This window comes from Sus scrofa, chromosome 1, assembly GCF_054392235.1.
Source record: "Sus scrofa isolate SSC_HxYL_T2T_F1_AM1 chromosome 1, Sscrofa_HxYL_maternal_Yorkshire_Landrace_v2.0, whole genome shotgun sequence".
Taxonomy (NCBI): Eukaryota; Metazoa; Chordata; class Mammalia; order Artiodactyla; family Suidae; genus Sus; species Sus scrofa.
Genome location: NC_139383.1, coordinates 119,086,979 through 119,100,460, shown reverse-complemented (window position 1 = coordinate 119,100,460; position 13,482 = coordinate 119,086,979). Strand labels below are relative to the sequence as shown.

The 13,482-nt window shown below is 42.6% G+C and overlaps 1 long non-coding RNA gene and 1 other non-coding gene across 5 annotated transcripts in view; one reads left to right on the top strand and one right to left on the bottom strand.

The window, feature by feature from the left end:
- Nucleotides 1-8,073, bottom strand: part of LOC146406324 (uncharacterized) — a 30,340-nt gene extending 22,267 nt beyond the window's left edge. For all 4 annotated transcript variants that reach the window (XR_014840322.1, XR_014840321.1, XR_014840319.1 and 1 more), the window contains exon 1: nucleotides 7,972-8,073. This is a non-coding gene — a long non-coding RNA (uncharacterized LOC146406324). The remainder of the gene's footprint in view (nucleotides 1-7,971) is intronic.
- Nucleotides 8,074-11,943: 3,870 nt separating this feature from the next.
- On the top strand, nucleotides 11,944-12,049 carry LOC146406323 (U6 spliceosomal RNA). Its single transcript, XR_014833480.1, has one exon. It is a non-coding gene; the product is annotated as a U6 spliceosomal RNA (small nuclear RNA).
- Nucleotides 12,050-13,482: the final 1,433 nt, after the last annotated feature.

Here is a 13,482-nt window from a genome sequence, read left to right as displayed (position 1 = left end):
CGGAGTGGAGACTGCTTGGGAGGTCTAGAAACGGGTCTGTCAATTTTGACGGGGCAGAGACTGCCTGGGAGACTAGAAAACAAAGCTGTCGCAGAGGAAGGGAGCAATACTCTAGGGGCGGGGAAGTGGAAAGCCACATCAGAGGGAACCTGGGAGAAGAGCCTGGTCTGCGGCCTGTGCTGGGGAGGGGAGAGAAGAAGGGGTGGGTCCCCATAGAATACTCCCCAAGCCGCAGCAAGCTTACAGGCCCACTAGCTAGCAGAAAGCTGTGCTTCCCAGTGCATCCCCTCCCCCCACCCCCACAACCCCTTATGCTCTCGCCGAACTTGGGGCTGCCTGCCATCCAGGAGGGCTGGGCTCAACAATTGCCTGAAGCCTGCCACTGCAAGGGCTGTCCCTGCACAGGCCTTCTTGTCCTTTGGAGGGGCTACAACCCCGCAGAGCAGCACCAAACACCACCAGCCCCCGAGAAAAGGCCTGCAGCCCAGAAAAGCTAGAACAAGCCTAGCCAGGCTGTGAAAAGATCTGCCTAATTCTCGGACGGTCTTTCTGAGTTGGGCTGCCCTGGGGAGGAGCCTCTTGGATTTTCAGCGGCCCAGCTAGCCGCCCAAGCCCTCAGAGGGTGCCGAGCTAGCATGGATCAGCTGCATAGGACTGCCAGCTCCAGGCAGGACCCCCTGCAGCCCAGAAAAGCTGCAACAAGCCTGGCCGGGCCGTGAAAAGATCTCAGACGGTCTTTCTGAGTCGGGCTGCCCTGGGGAGGAGCCTCTTGGGTTGGCAGTGGCCCATCTAGCTACCCACCCAAGCCCTTAGGGGGTGCCACACTCTTGCAGAACAGCTGCAAAGGACTGCCAGCTCTCTGCAGGACCCCCTGCAGCCCAGAAAAGCTACAACAAGCTTGGCCAGACTGTGAAAAGATCTGCCTACATTCTCAGGCCGTCCTTCTGAGTTGAGCTGCCCTAGGGAAGAGCCTCTTAGGTTCTCAGTGACCCAGATAGCTGCTACAGCCCTCAGGGGGTGCTGCACTCCTGAGGAACAGCTGCCCAACACCGCCAACCCCCTGCAAGAACCCCACAGCCTAAAAACACCAGAGCAAGCTCTGCCTGACCGAGTGAAACCTGCTACCATCGTGGTGTGGACCTCCCAGTCCTGTCTGCCCTCAGGAAGTCCTCTTTTGCTTCAAAGAGACCCTGTTAGCCCCATCAACACTCCAGAAAAGCCACACTGCCTCAAAAAAGACTGACCAACAATGCCAGCCCTCAGGAAACATTCCACGACAATGACAAGGCAAACACTGCCCGGTCACAGAGAGTACAACTCCCTCAGGAAAAAGAAAACAACAAGCAAGATGAAGAAGCTGAGAAACCACCCCCAGTCAAACCAACAGGAGAACTCACCTAAAACAGTCAACAATGAAACAGATCTCTGCAGTCTGAAAGACCTGGAGTTCAAAAGAGAAATAGTGAAAATACTGAAGGAATTAAGAGAAGATATGAACAGTAATGCAGATACCCTCAGAAAGGAACTAGAAAATATAAGGAGGAGCCAAGAAAAACTAGAACATTCATTTGCAGAGACACAAACTGAACTAAGGGCAGTAAAAACCAGAATGAATAATGCAGAAGAACGAATCAGTGATATGGAAGATAGAATAATAATAATTTCCATTAGGAAATCACCTAATCAGGTCAGCAGACAGAAAACCAAATCAAAAAACAGGAAAGCAATATAAGAGACCTATGGGATATTATAAAGCAGGCCAATCTATGCATAATAGGAATTCCAGAAGGAGTAGAAAAAGATAAGGGAATGGAAAATATATTTGAAGAAATTATCGCTGGAAACTTCCCAGATCTAAAGGATACTGAGTTCAAGATACAGGAAGCACAGAGGGCCCCAAACAAATTGAACCCAAATAGACCCACACCAAGACACATCATAATAAAAATGGCAAAAGTTAGTGATAGAGGATCCTAAAGGCAGCAAGAGAAAACCAGAATGTTACCTACAAGGGAACCCCCATAAGATTATCAGCTGATTTCTCTACAGAAACACTACAGGCCAGGAGGAAATGGCAAGAGATATTTAAAGTGCTAAAAGGAAAAATATGCAACCTAGAATAGTCTATCCAGCAAGAATATCATTTAAAATAGAAGGGAAAATAAAAATTTTTTCCAACAAACAAAAACTAAAAGAATACAGCAACACAAAACCCAGGTTAAAAGAAATACTGAAAGGGCTTCCCTAAACCAAAAAGAAAGGAAGGAAAGGGAAGAAAAAAAAAAGAAGAGGAGGAAGAACTAGGACTGAGGAAACCTCAATCAGAGAGCAGTCACTCAAATAAGCCAGCATACAGATTTAATCATGAACATGCTTCAAACAAAATAAAATTAAAAAGAAAAAAATAAAAAAGAGTCACCAAAATCATAAAATGTGGGCAAGGGATGTTAGGAAATAAATAACCCTTTTTGTTCGTTTGTATGTTTCTCTTCTTAATTTTAATATAGTAATGAAGTGTTTGAACTTACAGGACCATCAGGCTAAAACACACAATTATAGGAAGGGGTTAGCATACTTAAAAAACAGGGCAACCACAAGCCAAAACCAAATATTGCATTCGCAAAAAATGAAAAAAAAAAAAAAAACGCTCAAGCAGATAATAACAGGAGACCATCCAACCAAAAAAAAAAAAAAAAGAAAGAAAGGAAGAATGGAGAACCATAGAATCAACTGGAACACGAGGTTCAAAATGGCAATAAATAATCATCTATCAATTATCACCTTAAATGTCAATGGACTGAATGCCCCAATCAAAAGACACAGAGTGGCTGAGTGGATAAAAATGCTGGATAAAAATGCTTCAATATGCTGCCTACAAGAAACTCACTTTAGGACAAAGGATACATATAGATTGAAAGTGAAAGGGTAGGGAAAAATATTTCACGCCAATAGACGTGACAGAAAAGCAGGAGTCGCAACACTCATATCAGACAAAATAGACTTTAAAACAAAAGACATGAAGAAAGACAAGGAGAGGATGTTACTATCGTCAACATATATGCCCCAAATATAGGAGCACCCAGATACATACAACAAATATTAACAGACATAAAGGGAGATATTGACGAGAATACAATCATAGTAGGAGACCTAAATACCCCCCTCACATCAATGGACAGATCCTCTAGACAGAAAACCAGTAAAGCAACAGAGATCCTAAAGGAAACAATAGAAAAGTTAGACTTAATTGATATCTTCAGGACACTACATCCAAAAAAATCAGAATACACATTCTTCTCAAATGCTCATGGAACATTCTCAAGAATCGACCACATATTGGGACACAAAGCTAACCTCAATAAATTTAGGAGCATAGAAATTATCTCAAGTATCTTCTCTGACCACAATGCCATGAAATTAGAAACCAACCATGGGAAAAGGAAAGAGAAAAAACCTACTACATGGAGACTAAACAACATGCTACTAAAAAACCAATGGGTCAATGAGGAAATCAAGAAGGAAATTAAAAACTACCTTGAAACAAATGATAATGAAGACACAACCTCTCAAAATCTATGGGATGCTGCGAAAGCAGTGCTCAGAGGGAAATTTATAGCAATACAGGCCTTTCTCAAAAAAGAAGAAAGATCCCAAATAGACAACTTAACCCTCCACCTAAATGAATTAGAAAAAGAAGAACAAAAAAGTCCTAAAGTCAGCAGAAGGAAGGAAATTATAAAGATCAAAGAAGAAATCAATAAAATAGAGACTCAAAAAACAATAGAGAAAATTATTAAAACCAAGAGCTGGTTCTTTGAAAAGGTCAACAAAATTGACAAACCCCTGGCTAGACTCACTAAAAAGAGGAGAGAAAGAACCCAAATCACCAAAATTATAAATGAAAAAGGAGAAATCACAACGGATACAGCAGAAATACAAAAAACCATAAGAGAATACTATGAACAACTATACGGCAACAAGTTTGACAATCTGGAAGAAATGGACAATTTTCTAGAATCTTATGGCCTGCCAAAACTGAATCAGAAGAAACAGACCAACTGAACAGACCGATCACTAGAAATGAAATTGAAAAGGTCATAAAATCACTCCCTACAAATAAAAGTCCAGGACCAGATGGCTTCACAGGTGAATTTTATCAAACATATAAAGAGGAATTGGTGCCCATCCTCCTTAAACTCTTTCAAAAGGTTGAAGAAGAAGGAATACTCCCAAAGACATTCTATGATGCCACCATCACCCTCATTCCAAAACCAGACAGAGATACCACCAAAAAAGAAAACTATCGCCCAATATCATTGATGAATATAGATGCAAAAATTCTCAACAAAATCTTAGCCAACCGAATCCAACAACATACCAAAAAAATTATACACCATGACCAGGTTGGGTTCATCCCAGGTTCACAAGGATGGTTCAACATACGCAAATCAATCAGCATCATACACCACATTAACCAAAAAAACGTCAAAAATCATATGATCATCTCAATAGACGCAGAAAAAGCATTTGACAAAGTCCAACATCCATTCATGATCAAGACCCTCACCAAAGTGGGTATAGAGGGAACATTCCTGAATATAATCAAAGCCATTTATGATAAACCCACAGCAAATATAATACTCAATGGGGAAAAACTGAAAGTCTTCTCACTCAAATCTGGAACAAGACAGGGATGCCCACTCTCACCACTGCTCTTCAACATAGTTTTGGAAGTCCTAGCCACAGCAATTAGACAAACAAAAGAAATAAAAGGCATCCATATAGGAAGAGAAGAGATAAAACTGTCACTGTATGCAGATGACATGATACTATACATAGAAAACCCTAAGGACTCAACCCCAAAACTACTTGAACTGATTAATAAATTCAGCAGAGTAGCAGGATATAAGATTAACATTCAGAAGTCAGTTGCATTTCTGTATACCAGCAATGAAATGTTAGAAAAGGAATACAGAAATACGATACCTTTTAAAATTGCACCTCACAAAATCAAATACCTCAGAATACACCTGACCAAGGAGGTAAAGGACCTATATTCCGAGAACTATAAAACTTTAATCAAAGAAATCAAAGAAGATGTAAAGAAATGGAAAGATATTCCATGTTCCTGGATTGGGAAAATCAATATTGTAAAAAATGGCCATACTACCCAAAGAAATCTACAGATTCAATGCGATCCCTATCAAATGACCCAGGACATTTTTCACAGAACTAGAACAAACAATCCAAACATTTAATTGGAACAACAAAAGACCCAGAATCGCCAAAGCAATCCTGAGAAACAAAAACCAAGCAGGAGGCATAACTCTCCCAGACTTCAAGAAATACTACAAAGCCACAGTCATCAAAACAGTGTGGTACTGGTATCAAAACAGACAGACAGACCAATGGAACAGAATAGAGAACCCGGAAATAAACCCTGACACCTATGGTCAACTAATCTTTGACAAGGGAGGCAAGAATATAAAATGGGAAAAAGAAAGTCCATTCAGCAAGCATTGCTGGGAAACCTGGACAGCTGCATGCAAAGCAATGAAACTAGAACACACCCTCACACCATGCACAAAAATAAACTCCAAATGGCTGAAAGACTTAAATATACGACAGGACACCATCAAACTCCTAGAAGAAAACATAGGCAAAACACTCTCTGACATCAACCTCATGAATATTTTCTCAGGGCAGTCTCCCAAAGCAATAGAAATTAAAGCAAAAATAAACCCATGGGACCTCATCAAACTGAAAAGCTTTTGCACAGCAAAGGAAACCAAAAAGAAAACAAAAAGACAACTTACAGAATGGGAGAAAATAGTTTCAAATGATGCAACCGACAAGGGCTTCATCTCTAGAATATATAAGCAACTTATACAACCCAACAGCAAAAAAACCAATCAATCAATGGAAAAATGGGCAAAAGACCTGAATAGACATTTCTCCAAAGAAGATATACAGATGGCCAGCAAACACATGAAAAAATGCTCAACATCGCTGATTATAAGAGAAATGCAAATCAAAACTACCATGAGATACCACCTCACACCAGTCAGAATGGCCATCATTAATAAATCCACAAATAACAAGTGCTGGAAGGGCTGTGGAGAAAAGGGAACCCTCCTGCACTGTTGGTGGGAATGTAAACTGGTACAGCCACTCTGGAGAGCAGTTTGGAGATACCTTAGAAATCTATACATAGAACTTCCATATGACCCCGCAATCCCACTCTTGGGCATCTATCCAGACAAAACTCTCCTTAAAAGAGACACGTGCACCCGCATGTTCATTGCGGCACTATTCACAATAGCCAGGACATGGAAACCCAAATGTCCATCGACAGATGATTGGATTCGGAAGAAGTGGTATATATACACAATGGCATACTACTCAGCCATCAAAAAGAATGACATAATGCCATTTGCAGCAACATGGATGGAACTCGAGAATCTATTACTGAGTGAAATGAGCCAGAAAGACAAAGACAAATACCATATGATATCACTTATAACTGGAATCTAATATCCAGCACAAATGAACATCTCCTCAGAAAAGAAAATCATGGACTTGGAGAAGAGACTTGCGGCTGCCTGATGGGAGGGGGAGGGAGTGGGAGGGATCGGGAGCTTGGGCTTATCAGACACAACTTAGAATAGATTTACAAGGAGATCCTGCTGAATAGCATTGAGAACTATGTCTAGATACTCATGTTGCAACAGAACAAAGGGTGGGGAAAAAAATGTAATGTATACATGTAAGGATAACTTGATCCCCTTGCTATACAGCGAGGAAAAAAAAAGAAATATGAAAAAAAAAGAAAATTAACAACAAAAAAAGATAAATATAATTGCAAGTGATTCTTTTATTCAACTCTAGGCATTTGAAAACATGCATGAAGCAGATAATTTCCCAGGAAACTGTCAGAGAACCACCACTACCCTCAAAAATGCATGGGCACAGATGGTTTCACAAGTAATTCTAACAAACTGTAGGGAAAAATTTAATACACCCAGAACTTAGAAAAAAGAATAAAAGTTACCAAAAAAAAAAGTTTTGAAGGAAGAGTAACATTAGCAACAGAGAATCTAGGAGTTCCCATAGTGGTGCAGTAGTTAACAAATCCCACTAGAAACCATGAGGTTGCAGGTTCCATCCCTGGCCTTGCTCAGTGGGTTAAGGGTGGGGCATTGCCATGAGCTGTGGTGTAGGTTGCAGACGCTGCTAGGATCCAGCGTTGCTGTGGTCCTGGCGTAGGCCTGCGGCTACAGCTCAGATTCGACCCCTAGCCTGGGAACCTCCATATGCCCCGGGAGCAGCCCTAGAAAAGGCAAAAAGACAAAAACAAACAAACAACAATAACAGAGAATCTAGGAGGGGCAAAAGTATTTTTTAAATGAACAATAAAATTGGAGAACTGGAGTTCCCGACATGCCGCAGTGGAAACAAATCTGACTAGGAACCAGGAGGTTGCAGGTTTGATCCTTGGCCTCGCTCAGTGGGTTAAGGATCCAGTGTTGCTGTGAGCTGTGGTGTAGGTCACAGACACAGCTCGGATCCGGCGTTGCCATGGTGTAGGCCAGCAGCTGTAGCTCCGATTAGACCCCTAGCCTGGGAACTTCCATATGCCGCCAGTGCGGCCCTAAAAAGACAAAAAAAAAAAAAAAAAAATGGAGAACTTATCCTGCCTGATTTCAAGATTTAATATAAAGCTACAGTGACCAAGACAGTGTGGTATCGGCATACAGATCAACAAATGGCTCAATGGAATATAAGCCTAGAAGGAGTTTCACATGTGTGCAGCTGGAGGGTTTTCAAGAGTTTCCAGAGTGATTTAAAGGAGAGAAGAGACCATTTTCAACAAGGAGTGATGTTACCGGCAAAGCCCACTGGGGTCCCTGAGGGGGAAAAATAAGATGGAATCTGGGTGACGAGATTCTTTGCACCAAGTCTTTCACTTGCCTGTAGGTCTGTGTGCAAGGCCTTGCACCTCACACGTCACACTAGCCTTCTCAGCAGAGCCGCTACACCAGAGACTTCCGACCAGAGTTCTCCCGGTGAAATGGCGGCGCTGATCCCTCAGCTCAGGGACCTTGCGCGGAGGCCTTGCGCGCAGCCCCAAAACTCAAGATGGTGGTGCCGGCACTTTGATCTGGAGCGTGAGCAGCGCGCCTGCGCTGGCTGAGGAGAACTCCGCCCCTTTCCCGCTGACCGAAATCCCTGTAGAAAAGCCCGGCCCACAGCCTACGCAGGAGAGCGGCCCTCCGGAGGAGCGCTCTCATCTCTCCGTTCTCTGATCAAAGAATAAAGTTTTCCTTTGCTTCTGACTCCAACTTGGTCTCTTTAGGACTCTGGCCAAATGAACCCTTTTTGGGGCCCCATCATCCCTAACGGTGCTGGCACAAGTGGCTGGATATCTGTGTGGGGAAAAATGAACCTTCACTCTTAGCTCACTTTGTATGAAAGATTCATTCTAAGTGTAGCACTGGGGACCATGTCTAGTCACTTATAAAAGAGCATGATAATGTGAGAAAATAGAATGTTTATATGTATGTGTAACTGGGTCACCATGCTGCACGGTAGGAAAAAAAAGGGTATTGGGGAAATAACTATTTAAAATAATAATAAAAAAGAATCATAAATCTATAAGTGAAATCTAAAACTATTGAAACTTCTAGGTTCCACAAGAAAAGAGAGGAGAAAAATCTTTGTGACCTTGGCTAGGCAAAGACTTCTTAACTATGCTGTCACTGAGAACACTAACAATAAGAAAATATTGCTCTTCAGACCTAGGACCGGGAGACATGGAAACTCTCTACCCAGAACAGAGAACATGGGCAAGGCCATGTCAGTTCTGTCTGGGGTCTCAGAGAACAGCTTGTTTGTGAGTTCTTAATCTTGAGTCCATGAACAGCTTTCCCGCCAAGCTGTTTCTCAGCTGTGAGAGAACTTCCTGAGAGCTTTAAAAGCTACGGCTGTTGAGGCTGCACCCAGTGGAGTTAAATCGGCATCACCGAGGGCGGTGTGGAATGCTGGGTCCTCTCAGATGAGGGGCCCCTCGCACAGCCTTAGCCCCTTATGAATACTGCCCACTGGGAAAGCTCCTCCCCTCCCCAACCAGAAGCACATCTACCCACAAAGCAAGAACTCTAATCTCCCATTTCTATTATTCAGGACTTCGGTGGGCTCAAAGTATATTTATATACATGGTTCAACAACTCAGTAAACAGGCAGAATGGATTTTATCTCCAACAGAAGAAGAACATAAGGTCAAAAAGATTATATGCTGCCATTGTGCACTAGTGGTATCAGTTGATTTAATTTAATACTGAAATAAGACCCTTAAGTACTCCTGCTCCAGATGTCCCAAACCCTTCCCTGGGACCTTGGGGGCCTCATCACAGTCAGCCAAGGAGGGATTAATGTCCAGCACAGCAGGAAGTTTGGGGACGGTCCTCTGATGATCCAGAGCCTGCCTCATATCAGTGGTGACATATTTAACATCATCCCTGGCTGCACAGCTGACCAAGATCCCATGACTACATAACAAATAGGGAGGAAACTTAGATTGAGGTAAAAGATACAAACACTCTCAGTTTAAGGGTGCAGAGTAAAACTTGCCTTAATCAGGGTTTAATCTTCCCTTAGTCTCCGCTTCACAACCTTCTGACATTATGTGTGTACAAAGCATCCAGTGATAATCCACATCCTTTTTAAAAATTTTATAACTAAGATATTCATACAGCTTCCTCTGTGATTAAAAGCATAGTTCAAGAGTTAGAGCTGAGTTATTCCTTTCACCCTATCTGGGTTAAAGGCTTTGCAATTCCAATATTCATCATTTCCATTGATGCAGCGCTTTGGGGAAAATATGTACACATGAAAGCCATTATTGTGGAAGTCAAGATGTCAGAAGGGCCCAGCTACGCTCATAGGCTTTTCTAATGCTCATAGGCAGGTATGTGTGATAAAACATAGGCACCCACAAAAAGAAAACATCGTCTAATGAGACCTGAAAGAACACATAGGCCTGAACTGGGGATTAAGGTCACATTCCCCACTTTCCCTCTCAATAAGGCTTCCTTGCTTATCACTGTATCTGGATTATTAGGATAATGGAAAAGGAACTTAACTAGGATGAGATTGTGAGAAATATTCAATATGGCACATGGGTTTTCGGCTACATTAAGCCTGTGACAAAGAGCCCTCATTTGAGTGAGGCTAGCATCATAGTCAGCCATGCAGCCCATCAGGTGTCCTAGGCTGCTGCAAGTAGAACAAATTCGGTACTCACTATGTGACCCCAATGACTCCAGAGGCCATGGCTACTAATGTGGACGTGGGACGGGCTCTGGAAATTCTCAGAGGTGACCAGCAGAACCATGGCCAGAACTCAGAATTAAAAGGGCATTAATCTTGGGTTGGAAATGCTGTGATGATCATTGTACAACTATAAATGTAATACATTTGTTGAGTAATAAAAAAAATGAAAAAAAAGGGGCATTAATCCAAAGGTTGAGTGGAAATGACAGCAGAGGAAAGATGTCAGTAATGTTATAGATGTTAGAAAGTAGACAGACAAGTGATAACTGGTTTAGCAGACTTGAGAAAGCTGAAAACCAAGGTGAAAAACATACAAGACAGGAATATTTTGGTCGTAGACTCCTCAGGTTGGAGGCCCTGGGTATGTTTGATCATACGGTGCAGGTCAGAGTTGAAGGGGAGAAAGGTGAACTAAAAAATCTTTTTTCCTTTTTCCTTTATTGAAACATAATTTTTTAATTTTTTTTTTTTTTGGTTTTTGGGGGGCCGCACCTGCAGTATATGGGGGTTCCCAGGCTAGGGGTCTAATCAGAGCTACAGCCACTGGCTTACACCACAGCCACAAAAACGCCAGATCCGAGCCACGTCTGCACCTACACCACAGCTCACGGCAACGCCAAACCCTTAACCCACTGAGCAGGGCCAGGGATGGAACCTGCAACCTCAAGGTTCCTAGTTGATTTGTTTCCGCTGCCCCATGATGGGAACTCTTATTTTTAAATTTTATTTATTTATGTGTTTACTTATTTATTTCTTTTTTTTAGGTTCGCACCCACAGCGTACAAAAGTTCCCAGTTAAGGGCTGAGTTGGAGCTGTAGCTGCTGGCCCACACCAGAGCCACAGAAACACTGGATCCAAGCCATGTCTGTGACCTACACCACAGCTCACAGAAACACCAGATCCTTGACCCACTGAGTGAGGCCAGGTGTCAAACCAGAATCCTCATGGATACTAGTTAGGTTCATTACCACTGAACTGCAACAGGAACTCCTAATTTTTTTTAACCACAATTCAATTTTAGAATTTTTTTTTCTTTTTTGGCTGCACCTGCAGCATATGGAAGTTCCCAGGCCTATAGCTGGGGCAACGCCGGATCCTGTAGCCCACTGCACCAAGCTGGCTGGGGATTTAACCCATGCCTCTGCAGAGGCCGAGCTGCTGCAGTTGGACTCTTACCCACTGCACCACAGCAGGAACTCCTCCTTTAGTTTTCAATAACTTCTTGTCAGTAACATCCGTCTTGGAACCCTGGGATAAACAGTGTCACAACCATTGATCCTCCTCTCCCCTAATTATTTGAGTATTGTAGACAATTTAAAATGACAAATGAGGAGTTCCCGTCGTGGCGCAATGGTTAATGAATCCGACTGGGAACCATGAGGTTGTGGGTTCAGTCCCTGGCCTTGCTCAGTGGGTTGACGATCCAGCGTTGCCGTGAGCTGTGGTGTAGGTTGCAGACGCGGCTTGGATCCCTTGTTGCTGTGGCTCTGGCGTAGGCCGGTGGCTACGGCTCCGATTGGACCCCTAGCGTGGGAACCTCCATATGCCACAGGAGCGGCCTAAGAAATAGCAAAAAGACAAAAAAAAAAAAAAAAAAAAAAAGACAAATGGTGCTCACTTCAGCAGCACATATACTAAAACTGGAATGATACAGAGAAGATTAGCATGGCCCCTGTGCAAGGATGTCACACAAATTCGTGATCGTTCCATATTTTTTTAACAATGAGATCCTACTGTGCAGCACTGGGAACTATGTCTAGTCGCTTATGATGGAGCATGATAATGCTCGAAAATAGACTGTGTACATGTATGTGTAACTGCGTCATCATGCTGTACAGTAGGAAAAAAATAATGTATTGGGGAAATAACTATTAAAAAATAATAATTTTTTTTAAATTACAGGGCAAAAAAATAATTTTTAAAAATGGCAAATGGTGACTGAGCAAAGATAACCCAGCTAACTTATTCTTTTTAAAATCCTCTTCCAAGAGCTGCCGCTGTGTCACAACAGGATCGGCAGCGTCACTGCAGTGCTTAAACGCAGGTTGTTGAACCTTTGGTTTGTATCTTGCTATTTTTATATATTTGTCTATATCACCCCTCCCCAGCATCCACATCAAGGCAATTCATCTTCACATCCCCATAGCACTTGACATATGTGCTTTACAAAGAGTAGGTGCTAAATCTTTTGAAAGAATGAATGAGTGAATGAATGAAAACCTGAACTTGAGAGAGGGGATATAAAAAAGAACAGAGTGGGTAACCAATAAAAAGCTGATATGAAGGGATATATTTTTCTCAAGCTAATCAAGATAACATCTATGAATACGGACCTTCGCAGAATTGGTGAGCACACGGATACTGACAACCTTTGGAAATCATTAACCCTTCTTGTCCACCCACAACATAGCTTACTTCTAAGCTCTTTGAACTCGGTGAGAAATATCCCTTTCTTGGCCTTGAGGACAATAATCATTTTTCCATCCATTAAAAATGCATACACCTGCAGAAAGCAGTGCAATCAGGGTAGGAGCACTACTGAATTGCTCCTGCTGCTGCTGCTAATTAAAATGAATTCATCACATTGAGGGTTAAGCCAGAGGTTAGGATGCAAAAGAGCTCAATGCCAACAGCTCTGGCTTCCTAGTTCCACATCTCTTTGTTTTCACAGACCTAAAGGGAAACAAACTTTGCTTAACTGAAAACAGTGGCTTCGCAGGAAAATCTCTTCCCAGGTTTCAGGTGCTTCACTTGTCACTGATCTGGAAGAAAAGCATCCCGTTAATGAATTCCACAGAAATGTATCCTCAAAAGGGAAACATGGAAGGGACAACCAGAAAACCCCAGTTCTTACAACATTCTTCTGAAAAAACTTCACACGTCTGTAGAGGCGACGAGTTCTAACTTAACCCGTGTATCCACATAACACCCCAGTTTTTCCTAGTTATGACTACTCTGTGTAGCGCAGACTCAAACCCTTCTGGGTCAAGCCCTGCCTGCCAGAAGTTGGAAAGGGCCCGCAGTCTTCTTTTGTAAGACGAGCAGCGCCACCTTGTGGCCACTTTGGAGAACTGTATTTAAGGCTGCAGTCTTGCAGAAACTGAGTTAAATGAGGACTAACCCTGGAGGGAGGAGACAGGAAAAAAAAG